This window comes from Triticum aestivum, chromosome 3B, assembly GCF_018294505.1.
Source record: "Triticum aestivum cultivar Chinese Spring chromosome 3B, IWGSC CS RefSeq v2.1, whole genome shotgun sequence".
Taxonomy (NCBI): domain Eukaryota; kingdom Viridiplantae; phylum Streptophyta; class Magnoliopsida; order Poales; family Poaceae; genus Triticum; species Triticum aestivum.
In genome coordinates this window covers 83,543,994-83,561,550 of record NC_057801.1, presented here as the reverse complement: position 1 = coordinate 83,561,550, position 17,557 = coordinate 83,543,994, and positions in this window count along the sequence as shown.

Below are 17,557 nucleotides of genomic sequence, written 5' to 3'. Positions count from 1 at the left end.
TATTTCTTATCTTCAAGAAATACTCGGAAGGTAGTAGACAACACATACTACAGCTATGACTCCAAGCTTAATTGTGAGGAGAAAGGTTATCTTGTCTCATTTATAAAAGATGATGAGGCCTTCAAAACTAGTCACTCTATCAGCCCAAATTATGCAAGATACGTGCCACTAGTCCATAAATTGCTTGATGGTAACTTCATTGCCAAAAACCTGGTAAGATTTTGTTAATGATGGTTGAAAGGGCATTTCCCTACTCTATGTTTTGGATGATGATGACAACCCTTTGTTGGTCTAATCTTGTGCTAAATGTTTCAGGTTCTCGGTGCTTAGGCTTACATCGGATAGCTTTTCTCTCTCATAGGAAAAGATCAAAGATGGACTCCTCTACGCTTTTTATCTCTTTGGAACCCATACTATCAAGAGGGAATCCACATTGGAAAGAGTAGGGGGAATCTGTTCACGTACACCTCCCTCACCCCTCTCTTGTATTCCTCATGTGTGATAGAGAGCGTCTTCCTTTTTCATCTGACTGCCTGCTGTGGTTTCCCAGCGGTTGTACCGCTGGCTCTTGGCGCCTTTCTGTCTTGATCGAGCGGTGGTACCGCCGCCTCCGGGCGGTGGTACCGCCACCAGGCTCAGCAAAGACCTGCGGCGGTGGTTCCGGCCATGCACCGCCCAAGTATCGGTCAAGTCTCTGTTTTGATGCGGTTCTCGGGCGATGGTGGACCGGTTGGTCCGGTTGTTCCTCGTCGACCGGTACCACCGGTGGTCTGAGCGGTTCTTCCGCTCAGAACTTAGCCACCCAAGCGCTCAAGGCCATGCGGTTACACCGGTCCTGCACCGCCCAACTACCACCCTCAAGGGTGACTCCTTTATGTTTCAGTGCGGTAGTTGAGCGGTGGCTGGGCGGTTGGTCCGGTTCTTCTCTAAAACCGGTACTACCGCCTGGTGGCCCAGTTGTACAACCTGGTAGGGTTCTGCCGATACATCGTGAATCCCGGTTGTACCGGGACAAGGAGCGGTTGTACCACTACAGTGCTGAAAACGCAGTAACGGTTGGATTTATTAGGGTTGCTATATAAGGTGGTTCTTCCACCTACCACCCTCACCTCTTACCTCTCTCACTCCACCATTGATGCTCTCAAGCTCTCTTTGCCCGATCTCTCTCTCTAGCCACTCAAACTTGTTGATTTGCTAGGGATTGAAGGAGGAGACCTAGATCTACACTTCCACCAAAGGATATTTGCTTCCCCCATACTTTCTTGTGTGGATTTTATTACTCTTGGGTGTTTGAGCACCCTAGACGGTTGAGGTCACCTCGGAGCCATATTACATTGTGGTGAAGCTTCATGGTTTCGTTGGGAGCCTACAATTAAGTTGTGGAGAGAGCCCCAACCTTGTTTGTAAAGGTCCGGTTGCCGCCTTCAAGGGCACCAATAGTGGAATCACGGTGTCTCGCATTGTGTGAGGGCGTGAGGAGAATACGGTGGCCCTAGTGGCTTCTTGGGGAGCATTGTGCCTCCACACCGCTCTAACAGAGACCTACTTCCCTTCAAAGGGAAGGAACTTCGGTAACACATCCTCGTCTCCACCGGCTCCACTCTTGGTTATCTCATGCCTTTACTTGTGCAAGCTTATTTGTGTTATATCTCTTGCTTGTTTGTGTGCTTATCATTGTTGCATCATATAGGTTGCTCACTTAGTTACATTTCTAGACAACCTACTTTGATGCAAAGTTTAAATTGTTAAAGAAAGTTAAAAATTGTTAGTTGCCTATTCACCCCCCCTCTAGTCAACTATATCGATCCTTTCAATTGGTATCAGAGCCTCGTCTCTTTATTAAGGACTTTGCCGTCCGAAGAGTATGGTTAACACCATAGACCATGGGGAGGAGGAGCACTCCGGTGTGAATACGATCTCGTGTACGGGTGATGCGGAAACCATGGTGTCCCATGAGGAATTCAATGTGGCCTTGGACACATTGAAAACCCCCATGACAACCATGGTAGAAAGCATGTTTAATAAATTCTTAGAAGGACTTAAACTACCTACCTCGCCGTTGAAAGTGGATGATCCCACTAACAAGGTGACGGATGCTAACTCCGATAAGGGGGAAGCTAATAGTGAGAAGGGTCCTTCTACTAGTGGTAGAAATGGCACCGACATCTTTGCCCATGCGGAACCTCCAACTTATGGAGGACCGATTCCCTCTACTCATTTAAATCATGTCGGTCCTCCTCCTAAGATTGTGAAAAATGAGGATTTTGATTCTTGGGTGTATCGCTTCAAGCCTCATTTAAATCATGTGAATACTAATCTTTGGAGAATCATTGAAGAAGGTTTCTATCCACATGACCGAAGCAACTTCACCCCGAGAAGTGGTGGATAATCAATTCTATGAGAGTGCTCTCTTCATCATCCAAGATGCAATCCTTCCCGAAGATCTCCCTCATCTTCGACCCCATGCCATGGCCAAAGACGCATGGCAATGCGTTGTGTCTCTCTATCAAGGAAGTGCTAGCATTCAACGCTCCAACTATGAAGTGGTGCAAGATGAAGCCGATGAGTTTGCAATGAAAGAAGATGAAGAACCTCGTGAGCTCTTTCAAAGAGTGACCAAACTCACGGTCTCACTTCGAGATCATGGGAGCAAGGACACATATGACAATTGGATCAAGCGCAAGTTCCTCAAGGCCATGATGCCCTACAACAAGGCCATGTCCTCCGTCATTCGTCAAAGACCGGACTTCCACTCCATGACCTCAAGTGAAGTGTTGGATGAGTTCATTGCAATGAGCATCTTGGACAAGACCGCCGACAATGCGGTGCTGCGTTCTCAAAGGGCAAAGAATCCCAACCTTGCCTTGAAGGCCAAGGTTATTGTGGAAGAAGAGGAAGAAGAGGACAATGAGGAGAGCAACCCCGAAGATACGAAATATTATTATCATGAGCACATGGCTCTTGCTTCAAGACAATTTTGGAGCAAGAAGAATTCAAGACCCAACTTCAACAAGAACAACTCAAGTGGCTTCAAGGGCAAGCAACGAGTTAGAACTTGTTTCAACTGTGAAAATGTGAGCCATTTCGTTGCGGATTGTCCTTACGAGAAGCGGGAAGACAATGGTGGAAAGTTCATCCGAAAAGACAAAGCCAAGTCCTTCCCCAACAAGAACAACTTCACCAAGAAGACTCCTACTCGTGGGTTGGTGGTTCAAGAAGAATACCATGAGGATGATGATGATGATGAAAATGGAGAAGCAATGGTCATGGCCTCCATTGCCATTGCTACCACTCCCCGGGTGTCTCTATTTGATTCACCCAACAAGAACATCACTGCCAAGTGCCTCATGGCTAAAGCCTCTAACAAGGTAACCCCCAACATCAAAACCACCATCATTACTAATCCTTCTTTGGAGGGTTGCATTGATGAACATGAGGGGTCTAATGAGGATGTGAATGAATTTGAATCATTTATGAGTAAGCTCAAGGGCAAATCCAATAAGCACTTTGTTGCTCTCTTGGAACAACTTGGTGAAGCCAATGACATGATCGAGGCTCACGAAGAAACCATCTCTAAGATGGAAGGTCATAGTCGTGACTGTGCCGATGAGATATCGGATCTCTCTAATGATCTTGAGGAAGAGCGTGGGCATCATTTGACTCTTGAGGAGTCACACAATCCTGACCATGCTAAGTTAAAGAAAGATGTTGATCATGCTCTTGTCGTGTCTCGTGTGCTAACTTCCGAGAAGGCTAAACTTAGGGTTGATCATACTAGACTCAAGGAGGAGTTTTATGTACTTGACAAGGCCCACAAGGTCTTGAAGGGTGCTCACGCTAACCTCAAGGAGTCTCATGCTGAACTCCAATTTAAGCTAACCAAGGAAAAGGCCACCTTTCCTCATATGGTATTAATTGATAATGCATATGCTACTAACCCGTGTTGTGAGCATGTGCATCTTGTGGAGGAGAATGCCAAGTTGAAGTATCAACTTGAGAAAGGCCTTGTGACATGCATTCAAGGTGAGAAGAACCTCAACGACCTTTTGAGCAATCGAAAGGAAGTTGTGGCCAAGAAGGGAATTGGGTTCACACCCAAGTCCAAGAACAAGAAGAAGAACGACAAGACCAAACGACCTCCTCCTCTCAAGCACTTTGTGAAAGAGGGAGAGGGTTCTCCTAAGGAGAAGAAGAAAAATGTGAAGTGTGTTGATGTCAAAAATGGCAAAACCATCTCCCCCAACAAAGCCGGCGACTTTAACCTGTCATATGTGTTGTGTCGTGCTAGTGATGGGCATGTTTATGCTGTTGGTTCTCCTTATGAGTACATTGAATGGTCTATTTGGGTTCCTAAGACCCTTGTTACTAACATCAAAGGATCCATTACTAAATGGGTACCTAAAACCAAGCAATGATCTCTTGTAGGTGTTTGCTTCCGGTGGGGGATCATGGTTGCTCGATAGTGGAGCAACAAATCATATGACCGGGAGCAAGGACTTGGTGGTGGACATGCAAAAGATTCCATCTATGCCCACCAATGTCGAGTGGGGTGATGCCTCACATTCTAAGGTATTGGGTCTTGGCAAGGTTGTCATTTCTCATGATCTAACGATCGAGAAAGTCATGCTTGTTGAGTCCCTTGCATACAATTTACTTTCTGTTCGTCAACTTGCACTCATGGGTTTTGCCACTTTCTTTGACATTGATACCGTGGCCCTCTTGTCGAGCAAGACTCTTAAAGTAGCCTTTGTTGGGCATGTCGAGAATGGTCTCTATGTGATTAACTTTTCAGAGCGACCCACTAAGACCGCGACATGCCTAATGGCTAAAGTTGACGTGGGATGTCTTTGGCATCGCCGTTTAGAACACGTCAATATGAGATCTTTGCAAAGTCTTCTCAAGGGGGACCATGTCCGTGGACTAACAAATGTTAGTTTTGCCAAAGATCGTGCTTGCAGTGCTTGTATCAAAGGAAAGCTTCATGAGAAGGCTCATCCTCCCTCGACCATCATCTACTCGAAGAGACCCTTGGAGCTCCTTCACATGGATCTCTTTGGGCCCCCATCTTTTGATAGTCTTGGAGGTAGAAAGTATTGCTTGGTGATTGTGGATGATTATTCAAGATACACTTGGGTATACTTCTTCAAGAGGAAGAGTGAGACTCAACAAACCATCATCGACTTTGCAAATGAAGCTCAACGTCAACATGATGCAAAGATCTTGACAATAAGAAGTGACAACGGCACCGAGTTCAAGAACTACACCTTGGACGAGTTTCTTAGTGATGAGGGGATCAAGCATCAATATGCTGCACCATATACCCCTCAACAAAATGGTGTCGTGGAGAGGAAGAACCGGACGTTGATGGATGCGGCAAGGACCATGATGGCGGAGTTCAAGTCTCCATACAACTTTTGTGTCGAAGCCATCAACACAGCGTGTCATGCATCCAATCGGCTCTATCTCCGCAAAGGCTTGAACAAGACTCCTTATGAAATACTCACCGGTAACAAGCCCAATCTCAAGTACTTCTGGGTGTTCGGGTGTAAGTGTTTCATTCTCAAGAAAGGTGTTCGTTTGTCTAAATTTGAGGCTAGAGCTTATGAGGGCATATTTGTTGGTTATGCTACAAACTCTCATGCTTACCATGTCCTCAACAAGTCCACCGGACTCATTGAGGAGACGTGTAACGTGGGGTTTGACGAAAATAACGGCTCCCAAGTGGAGCAAAGTGGTACTTGTGATGTAGATGATGAAATTCCTCCCCAAGCCATAAGAAGAATGGGTATTGGTCATATTCTACCCATTGAGGAACCCCTTGTGGCCGAAGGAGAAGGAAAATGCTCCACTCAAAGTGGAGCCATCACCTCCCCAAGACCCACACGCTTCCGAAGAACAAAGTGAAGGCCCTCAACCTCGTGAACAAGACCAAGGACAAAATCAACCTCAAGATGGTGGTGAACCACCAAATGACGCCCAAGGTCGAGTTCTCCCCCTCGAGCAAGTTCAAGATCAAGAGCAAACTCAAGATCTTGAAAAAGCTCAAGACAGCACTCAAGATAATCAAGTTAACCCTCCTCCTTCCACATCCGAGGAGGAATTAGAGCGTCGTGCCGTGAGGATTGCTTCCAAGCTCACCACCAAAGGTCATCTCATGGAGAATGTGGTTCGAAGCCTAAGAAAGGGGGTAAGCACTTGTAGACAATTAGCAAACTATTGTGAACATCACGCGTTTGTCTCTTGTGTTGAACCCCAAAAGGTCTATGAGCCGCTCGAAGATCCGGATTGGCTCAATGCCATGCATGAAGAACTCAACAACTTTGAGTACAACAAGGTGTGGAGGTTGGTGCGAAGGCCGTCAGGGAACCACAACGTCATTGGAACCAAGTGGATATTCAAGAACAAGCAAGATGCTCATGGGAACATCATACGCAACAAGGCAAGATTGGTAGCACAAGGCTACTCCCAAGTCGAGGGTATCGACTACGGTGAAACATTTGCTCCCGTTGCTCGCCTTGAATCCATACGTTTGTTGATTGCTTATGCTTCCCATCACAACCTTAAGTTGCAACAAATGGATGTGAAAAGTGCTTTTCTTAATGGTCCTATTAATGAATTGGTCTATGTCAAGCAACCCCCCGGGTTCGAGGATCCCTACTTCCCGGATCATGTGTATCAACTCGATAAGGCACTCTATGTCCTTAAACAAGCCCCATGTGCGTGGTATGACCACCTTACCAAGTTGTTACAAGATCGTGGATTTGAGGTGGGGCAAATCAATCCCACTCTTTTTACTAAGAAGGTCAAAGTGGAGTTGTTTGTATGCCAACTATATGTTGATGATATTATCTTTGGTTCCCCTAACAAAGCTTTCAATGAGGAATTTGCCGCTCTCATGACCTCTAAGTTAAAGATGTCATCGATGGGAGAGTTGAAGTTCTTCCTCGGTTTCGACATCAAGCAAAGAAGAGAAGGTACTTTCATACATCAAGCCAAATACACTCAAGACATGCTAAAAAGATTCAAGCTAAGCGATGTCAAGCTGGCTTCCACTCCAATGCCTACCAAGTGCCAACTTGACATTGATCCCAATGTTAAAGCAGTGGATCAAAAGGTATATCGCTCCATGATTGGCTCCTTGCTTTACCTTTGTGCATATAGACCGGATATCATGTTGAGTGTGGGAATGTGTGCACGATTTCAAGCCGCACCGAAGGAAAGCCATTATGTGGCGGTCAAGCGAATCTTTCGATATTTGGCTCATACCCCAAACTTTGTCTTATGGTACCCAAGAGGAGCAAACTTCAAGCTTGAAGGATATGCAGATTCTGATTGGGCGGGAGACAAAGTGGATAGGAAGTCCACTTCTGGAGGGTGCCAATTTCTTGGTTGCTCTTTGGTGAGTTGGTCTTCCAAGAAGCAAAGTTGTGTGTCTCTCTCGTCCACCGAAGCGGAATATGTGGCGGTTGGGAGTTGTTGTGCACAACTCTTATGGATGAGGCAAACTTTAAAGTTGTACGGTGTCATTTGTGACAAAGTGCCTCTTTGGTGTGATAATGAAAGTGCCATCAAGATTTCTCTCAACCCGGTGCAACATTTCAAGACGAAGCATATTGATATTCGGTATCACTTCATCCGGGATCACATTAGGCGAGGGGAGATCGAGCTCAAGTATGTGAACACTCATGATAACCTTGCAGATATTTTCACGAAGCCCTTGGATGAAGCAAGATTTTGTGAGTTAAGGCATGATCTAAATATCATTGATTCGAGCAATGTTGTTTGAACCCTTGCACACCCCACCATCCTCAACTTGTTGTCTTGTCTAGATGTAGGCATGGACATAGGGGGAGTGTTGTTCTCTCAATGAACTCCTTCTCCCCCCATTATGCATAAATTGAGCCTCTCTTTCACATTCGCTATTCTTGATGGTACTTGTGTTTCAAAGACGAGTTTTGGTCATGGGCCTAAGGATAATTCTTCACGGTGCCATACCAATTGACTCAAACATAGGTGGCTCCAGCCACCGCCCTCTCTTGAGAGAGGTTGGAGTTTGCTCTGAGTTCTTGTGTTGTTTTTCTGTTTGTTCTTTGTCCTAGGTGTTGGGCTCTCCAAAGTTATTGTTTCTCTTGCTTTGTTCTTTTTGACCTTGGTTTGGGCATTGGTGGCCGGGCGGTACAACCGGGGTCATGGGCGGTTCTACCATTGGTATCTGGTTGTGCTGTCCCAGTAGGTTTCCAATCGTTGCTTGGGCGGTTTCACCACTCAACCCCATGGTTACCATCGTCCGGTACTACCGGTGCCTTTCAGGCAACGGAAGTACTGCCCGCAACCACCAGTCTGTACCTGACTTGTGGCACAACCGCTCCTCGGAGCAGTACTACCGCTGCGTGTCTATGGGCCTATTTATATCCGACGGGAGTGAAGGGTTTTCTTTTTTTTCCTTCATCCCCGTTCTTCTTTTCTTCGCCCTAGCCGCCGGCCACCACTGCCCCTGTCCCGGAGTGCGTCTCGCGCTTCGGATCCGTGGGCTCTCTGCGGATTCTCTCCGTGGAGGCCTCCCGATCTTGTCCCATGGATGGTGGTAATGCCCCTTGTTCTTCGTTCCTTGTTGTAGGGTTCTTTCTTTTTCTAGGGCATTACTTGACTTTCCGAGCTTAGTGTTTGAAGTACCTAGAAATCTTTGCTTTCCTCCTGTCTAGTTTGCAGTACCTAGAAATCGGAATATTACTTGTGTGATTCGTATATATTGGTTAGATGTATCTCCTCCTAGTAGTGCCACTGTTAGCTGTTCTACCGCCTATACGGGCGGTACAACCGGTGGAGTGGTACTACCGGTGGGAGATCCGGTACAACCGGAATATACTAACCACACAACACTGTTCTGTCTTCTCTGCTGTTGCAATTTTTTTTCCTGCTAGTGTGTGCTTTCCTCTCATCCTTGCTGGATTTCATGTGTTCTCTTTGTGTGTGTGTTCAGGTGGCTCTAGTTCTCGCTATGCTCCTCGCAAGACCAAGAAGAGGGCTCGAAGGACCTTGCGCCCGGCTGTGTTTGCTGACGAAGAAGAGGTTGTGATTCCCACCAAGCCCACTCGCCGTGAAAAGTCTGCCGCTGCAAAGCAACGTGTGGTAATGCCGTTGCATCGTTGGAAAGCCAAGGATTGGGAAGCCTTCCGTTCAAAGAATCCTTATGAGGTTCCCATTGCTCCTCGTTGGACCACCGTTCAGTTTCGGAATGAGATGCAAGTGCGGATTGTTCATGAACTCTTTGAGCACAACAAGAACAGATATGCCAAGCAGTGGACCATCGATCTTGACCATTGGAGGAACAACCTGGTGTATTTTGGTGAGGCTTTGGCTCTCTGCGAGGAGTTTGATCTTGTCAAGCTCATGTCAGTTAACTGTGACTTTGATGTCCAACTCATCCATCAGTTCTATGCCACCGTTCACTTTGGAGAAGATGACGCGCGCACTCTCACGTTCATGTGTCGTGAAGAGCTCTTTCAAGTTCCCTGGAGGACTTTTTGCAATGCTATTGGGTATGATGATACCGGTCTGGAAGGAAGGGGTGGCATTCGCCCTCATGACCATCCTGAGTCCATGCCTAAGGAGAAGCTTGCCCCTCTGTACATTCGGGGTCGTGGTATTATTGGAGAACCTAAGGATTTGGTGAAGGTCTATGACATCATGCATCGCGTGTTTTGCAATGTGCTTCTGCCCAAGGTGGGGAATCAAGATGAAATCCATGGCTATCTTGTTGACTTGATGGTTGCAATGAAGACCAAGGTGGGCTCCGGGGAAACATTTGATGTGTCCAAGTGGCTATGACACGAGATGTACAACATGGTCATCTATAGGAAGGTCCCCATTTATGCTCCTTTTGTCATGTGTTTTCTGAACTCAATATGGGAGGTTCGCCGTCCTGGAGAGGCTCTCTCCTCTCCTGATAATCTCACTGTTCATGAAGGCAAGCTCCTTAAGAACAAGAAGCACGCCGAGCCTCGTTTCCCTGTCAATGCTCCTGAGGATGTCTATGCCACTTCTGACGATGAGGACTTTGAGATGGAGCCAGGGGCCAAGCCCTCGTGGGTGGACAAGCTCTCTGCCATGGTGAAGAAGACTTTCTGACTCTAGTCTGACATCCGGAAGAGGATGTATGAGGCCCATGTCAATGAGAAGCATGCCCGGCGTCGCCAAATTGCAATGATGAAGCACCTCAACATGCCGGTTCAGAGTGGCTCTGAGAAGAGCATCACACCGGAGGAGCGTTGGATATCTTCCCACAACACCTGGAATGATGATGATGAAGCCCCCCCTCAGCCATCCACCTCCTTTGCTGCCGCTGATGATATCAGGGAGGACTCAGGTCGGGACGATGATGAAGAGTTTGATGATGATGCAGATCCAGATGCTACCGAGGAGTCAGAGGAGGACGACTGAGCTCTGGGGCACTAGCTTCGCTTCCTTTTTGGTGTCTTGTGAAGGAAATATGCCCTAGAGGCAATAATAAAGTTATTATTTATTTCCTCATATCATGATAAATGTTTATTATTCATGCTATAATTGTATTAACCGGAAACATGATACATGTGTGAATACATAGACAAACTTAATGTCACTAGTATGCCTCTACTTGACTAGCTCATTAATCAAAGATGGTTATGTTTCCTAACCATAGAGTGTAAACCGGCCAGGAGGGCCCGGTTCACCCTCAACTATGCAGAAGCCCATGAAGACCCAGAAGATGGCACTTGACTAATAAAGCTTAAAGGCCCGAAGCCCAAAGGCGGATTAGGGCCCATAGTGGTGAACTGCCATGAATATATTACTTTTAATATAAGTTAGGAAAGGGGAGACCGAGCCAGACACTTTGTATGAGTTGGCTTCGGGGCTCTGTAAACCGGCCGGGCGTCAACCTGTGTATATAAAGGGACGACCCGACAGCGGTTCAAGGACAACAGACAACAACTCGAGACTCAGGCAAGCGTATTTGCTTCCTGGTCATCGAAACCCAATCAATCCCATCACAACTAGACGTAGGCTTTTACCTTCATCGAAGGGGCCGAACTAGTATAAAACTCTCATGTCCCTTGTCCGGTTTAACCCTTTCAAGCTAACCCATTGCGATGGCTCCACGACTAAGTTCTTTCATGAGGACATCTGACGTGTTAATTCCACGACAGTTGGCGCCCACCGTGGGGCTATCGCACGGTGGTTTCGAGTTCTTGAAGGGTAGCTCTGAAGGACTTAAGGGGTACGTGGTCGGCCGGATGACCAAGAGTCATTGCGGCAACAAAGGGTGGGGCCCCGAGGCCGGCTCAATCGAGTACGGGTACCGGGTCCCCTTCGGCGGAATTCATGTTTTCATCGGCAAGATTGGCGAACCGGGCCCTGAGTCGGACATCTGCACCGACCTCGTCGAAACGGCTCAGCGTGCAAGTCCAGCCCGGGTTAAGCGCGCCATGAAGCGTGCGTAGGATGTGTCCATGAGATCGGATCTGAACCGGTGTCTGAAGGCGAGACGACCTTCTATTCCGACGGTGAGTCATCCACTAGCGAAACCGACTCCTTGTACCAGATTCATAACGGTGTGTTCGAAGGATATTCCGATGGCAACAGTATCGGACCTCCTTGAACCGCCAAGTCGGGTTGCTGTTTACATGGCCGGAACACAACCCACGTTGCAGTCTTCGTCTACAGCAGCAATGAATACCGGATCAGCAGCCGCGGCAGGAGTCCCGGCGCGCCGACCTGCTCAAGTCCTCTCCGGTTTAATGGATGCCTGGGCGACTTTGTTAACCATGGCAGTCACCCCGGAGACGCGGGATCAGCACAATGCGGATATTGCGAAGCTGAAGGACCAGATAACACATGCTAAGGAGGACCTGGCAACTGAGGATGCTAGGATGGCGGAAGAACGGGCCGCGCTGGATGCCCAGTCACAGCAGATACAGGCGCAGAATTATCGACTCATGCTGGATCGGACTGCATCAGAGGATGTGCTACCTCTTGAGCACTGCGTTGGATTTCCCCGAAGAGGAGAGGATGATGCAATAAAGTAGCATAAGTATTTCCCTCAGTTTTTGAGAACCAAGGTATCAATCCAGTAGGAGACCACGCACAAGTCCCTCGTACCTACACAAAACGATAGCAACTCGCAACCAACGCTTAGGGGTTGTCAATCCCTTCACGGTCACTTACGAGAGTGAGATCTGATAGAGATAATATTTTTGGTATTTTTGATAGATAGATGCAAAGTAAAAAGTAAAGGAAAAGTAAAAACAAAGCACGTAAATAAAGTGATAGAGATTGATATGATGAGAATAGACCCGGGGACCATAGGTTTCACTAGTGGATTCTCTCAAGAGCATAAGTATGCTACAGTGGGTGAACAAATTACTGTTGAGCAATTGACAGAATTGAGCATAGTTATGAGTATATCTAGGCAATGATCATGTATATAGGCATCACGTCCAAAACAAGTAGATCAAAACGATTCTGCATCTACTACTATTACTCCACTCATCGAGAGCTGTCCAGCATGCATCTAGAGTATTAAGTAAAAACAGAGTAACACCGTAAGCAAGATGACATGATGTAGAGGGATAAATTCATGCAATATGATAAAAACCCCATCTTGTTATCCTCGATGGCAACAATACAATACGTGCCTTGCTGCCCCTTCTGTCACTGGGTAAGGACACCGCAAGATTGAACCCAAAGCTAAGCACTTCTCCCATTGCAAGAACTACCAATCTTGTTGGCGAAACCAAAAAGGATAATTCCAAGAGACTTGCAAAGATAACTCAATCATACATAAAAGAATTCAGAGAAGAATCAAATATTTTCCATAGATAATACTGGATCATAAACCCACAATTCATCGGTCTCAACAAACACACCGCAAAAAGAAGATTACATCGAATAGATCTCCACGAGAGAGGGGGGAACATTGTATTGAGATCCAAAAAGAGAGAAGAAGCCATCTAGCTACTAGCTATGGACCCGAAGGTCTGAAGTAAACTACTCACACTTCATCGGAGGGGCTATGGTGTTGATGTAGAAGCACTCCGTGGTGGATGCCTCCTCCGGCGGAGCTCCGGAACAGGCCCCAAGATGGGATCTCGTGGATACAGAAGGTTGCGGCGGTGGAATTAGGGTTTTGGATCCTCATCTGATCGTTCGGGGATACGTAGGTATATATAGGAGGAAGGAGTACGTTGTGGAGCTCTAAGGGGCCCACGAGGTAGGGGGACGCGCCCAGGGGGGGCGCCCTCCACCCTCGTGACCTCCTCGGGCACTACTTGGAGTAGGGTCCAAGTCTCCTGGATCACGTCCGGTTGGAAAATCACGGTCCCGAAGGTTTCATTCCGTTTGGACTCCGTTTGATATTATGTTTCTTTGAAATACTGAAAAAGGCAAAAAACAACAATTCTGGGCTGGGCCTCCGGTTAATAGTTTAGTCCCAAAAGTAATATAAAAGTGGAAAATAAAGCCCAGTATAGTCCAAAACAGTAGATAAAGTAGCATGGAGCAATCAAAAATTATAGATACCTTGGAGACGTATCAGGCATCCCCAAGCTTAATTCCTGCTCGTCCTCGAGTAGGTAAATGATAAAAAAGAATTTTTGATGCGGAGTGATACTTTGGCATAATTTCAATGTAAATCTTCTTAATTGTGATATGAATATTCAGATCCGAAAGATTCAAGACAAAAGTTTATATTGACACAAAAATAATAATACTTCAAGCATACTAATCAAAGTAATCATGTCTTCTCAAAATATCATGGCAAAAGAAAGTTCATCCCTACAAAATCATATAGTTAGGCTATGCTTCATTTTCGTCACACAAAGATGTTCCCAACTTCTATAGCCCCGATGAAAAGCCAAGCAATTGTTTCATACTTAAATAATCTCAAACTTTTTCAACCTTCACGCAATACATGAGCGTGAGCCATGGATATAGCACTATGGGTGGAATAGAATATGACGATGGGGATTGTGTGGAGAAGGCAAAAAAGGAGAAAGTCTCACATTGACGAGGCTAATCAACGGGCTATGGATATGCCCATCAATTGATGTCAACATGAGGAGTAGGGACTGCCATGCAACGGATGCACTAGAGCTATGAATGCTCAACAAAAGAAAACTAGTGGGTGTGCATCCAACTCGCTTGCTCACGAAGACCTAGGGAATTTGGGGAAGCCAATCATAGGAATATACAAGCCAAGTTCTATAATGAAAAATTCCCACTAGTATAAAAAGACAACTTATGAGACTCACTACATGAGGAACAAGGTGCTACTTTGAAGCACAATATATGAGACTCACTACATGAAGAACAAGGTGCTACTTTGAAGCACAAGTGTGGAAAAAGAGATAGTAGCATTGCCCCCTTTTTTCTCTTTTTTGGGCCTTTTTTTGGCCTTTCTTTTTTTTGGGCAATGCTCTAATAATGATGACCATCACACTTCTATTGATTACAACACAAGGATTACAACTCGAAACTTAGAACAACATATGACTCTATATGAATGCCTCCGGCGGTGTACCGGGATGGTGCAATGAATCAAGAGTGACATGTATGGAAAATAATTGATGGTGGCTTTGCCACAAATACGATGTCAACTACAAGATCATGCAATGGCAATATGACAAAAGTAATGTATGTCATGATGATGATGTGGAAGTTGCATGGCAATATATCTCGGAATGGCTATGGAAATGCCATGATAGGTAGGTATGGTGGCTGTTTTGAGGAAGATATAAGGAGGTTTATGTGTGATAGAGTATATCGTATCACGGGGTTTGGATGCACCGACGAAGTTTGCGCCAACTCTCAAGGTGAGAAAGGGCAATGCACGGTACCGAAGAGGCTAGCAAAGGTGGAAAGGTGAGAGTACGTATAATCCATGGACTCAACATTAGTCAAAAGAACTCATATACTTATTGCAAAAATTTAGAAGTCATCAAAAATTCAAGTACTACGCGCATGCTCCTAGGGGGATAGATTGGTACGAAAAGACCATCGCTCGTCCCCGACCGCCACTCATAAGGATGCACAAGCCAGGTACACTTCATGTTTCAAATTTGTTACACAACTTTAACCATACATGCATGCTATGGGACTTGCAAACTTCAACACAAGTATTTCTCAAATTCATAATCTCCCAACTAGCACGACTTTGATATTATCACCTCCATATCTCAAAACAATTATCAAGCATCAAACTTATCTTAGTATTCAATTCACTCAAAAGAAAGTTTCACATATCTTGAACACCAAGTATATTAACATTAAGCAAATTACCATGCTATTAAAGACTCTCAAAATAATCTAAGTGAAGCATGAGAGATCAATAGTTTCTTTAAAACAAATCCACCACCATGCTCTAAAAGATCTAAGTGAAGTACTAGAGCAAAAATTATCACGCTCAAAAGATATAAGTGAAGCACTATGAGCAAAACTATCAAGCTCAAAAGATATAAGTGAAGCACTATGAGCAAAACTATCAAGCTCAAAAGATATAAGTGAAGCACAAAGAGTATTCTAACAAATTCCAATTCATGAATGGCTCTCTCAAAAGATGTGTACAGCAAGGATGATTGTGGTAGACTAACAAGCAAAGACACAAATAATTCAAGACGCTCCAAGCAAAACACATATCATGTTGGTGAATAAAAATATAGCTCCAAGTAAATTACCGATGGAAGTGGACGAAAGAGGGGATGCCTTCCGGGGCATCCCCAAGCTTTGACTTTTTGGTGTCCTTGGATTATCTTGGTGTGCCATGGGAATCCCCAAGCTTAGCTCTTGCCACTCCTTGTTCCATAATCCATCAAAAGAATTCATCCAAAACTTGAAAACTTCACAACACAAAACCCAACAGAAATCTCGTGAGCTCCGTTAGAGAAAGAAAACAAAAGACTACTTCAAGGTACTGTAATGAACTCATTCTTTATTTATATTGGTGTTAAACCTACTGTATTACAACTTCTATATGGTTTATAAACTAATTTACTAGCCATAGATTCATCAAAATAAGCAAACAACACATGAAAAACAGAATCTGTCAAAAACAGAACAGTCTGTAGCAATCTATAACTAACACAAACTTCTGGAACTCTAAAAATTCTAGCAAAATAGGAAGTCCTGGAAAATTTGTTTATTGATCAGCAGCAAAACTAATCAATGCAAAATCACGTTCCTGTGATTTATCATAACTGTGCGTGCAAAGTTTCTGTTTTTCAGCAGAATCAAATCAACTATCATCGTAGGTTATCCTATAGGTCCTACTTGGCACAAACACTAATTAAAACATAAAACCACATCCAAACAGAAGGTATATGGATTATTTATTCCTAAACAGAAGCAAAAACAAAAAACACAAAATAAAATTGGGTTGCCTCCCAACAAGCGCTATCGTTTAACGCCCCTAGCTAGGCATAAAAGCAAGGATAGATCTAGGTATTGCCATCTTTGGAAGGCAATCCATAAGTGGCTCTCATGATAGATTCATATGGTAATTTTATTTTCTTTCTAGGAAAGTGTTCCATGCCCTTATTTAAGGAAAATTGGAATCTAATATTCCCTTCCTTCATATCAATAATTGCACCAATCGTTCTAAGGAAAGGTCTACCAAGAATAATAGGACATGAAGAATTGCAATCTATATCAAGAACGATAAAATCTACGGGCACATAATTCTTATTTGCAACAATAAGAACATCATTAATTCTTCCCATAGATTTTTTAATAGTGGAATCCGCAAGATGCAAGTTTAGAGAGCAATCATCAAAATCACGGAAATCTAGCAAATCACATAAAGTTTTGGGAATAGTAGAGACACTAGCACCCAAATCACACAAAGCATGAAACTCAAAATCTTTAATTTTAATTTTAATAGTAGGTTCTCACTCATCATAGAGTTTTCTAGGGATAGAAACTTTCAACTCAAGTTTTTCTTCATAAGATTGCATCAAGGCATCAACAATGTGTTCGGTAAAGGCTTTATTTTGACTATAAGCATGAGGAGAATCTAGCATGGATTGCAACAAGGAAATACAACCAATCAAACAGAAATTTTCATAATTAAATTCCTTGAGATCCAAAATAGTGGGTTTAGCAACATCACGGTTTTTATTTATTTCAATCCCACTTTCATCAATTTCATGATCATGATCTAGAAACTCCGAATTCTTAAAACGCCTTCTCGGTAAAGGAAGATAATCTTCAGATTCATCAAGATTCATATTGCAAAACAAAGATTTAATGGGGGACACATCAATAACTTTTAGATCTTCATCTTGATTTTCATAGGGATTGGAAGAACACGCTTTAGTAAAGGCATCTTTGGAAGCACGCATCCTAGTGGTTCTTTCCTTGCACTCATCAATGGAAATTCTCATGGCTTTGAGAGACTCATTGATATCATGCTTAGGAGGAATAGATCTAAGCTTTAAAGAATCAATTTCAAGAGAAATTCTATCAACATTCCTAGCCAAATCATCAACTTTAAGCAATTTCTCCTCAAGCAAAGCATTAAAATTCTTTT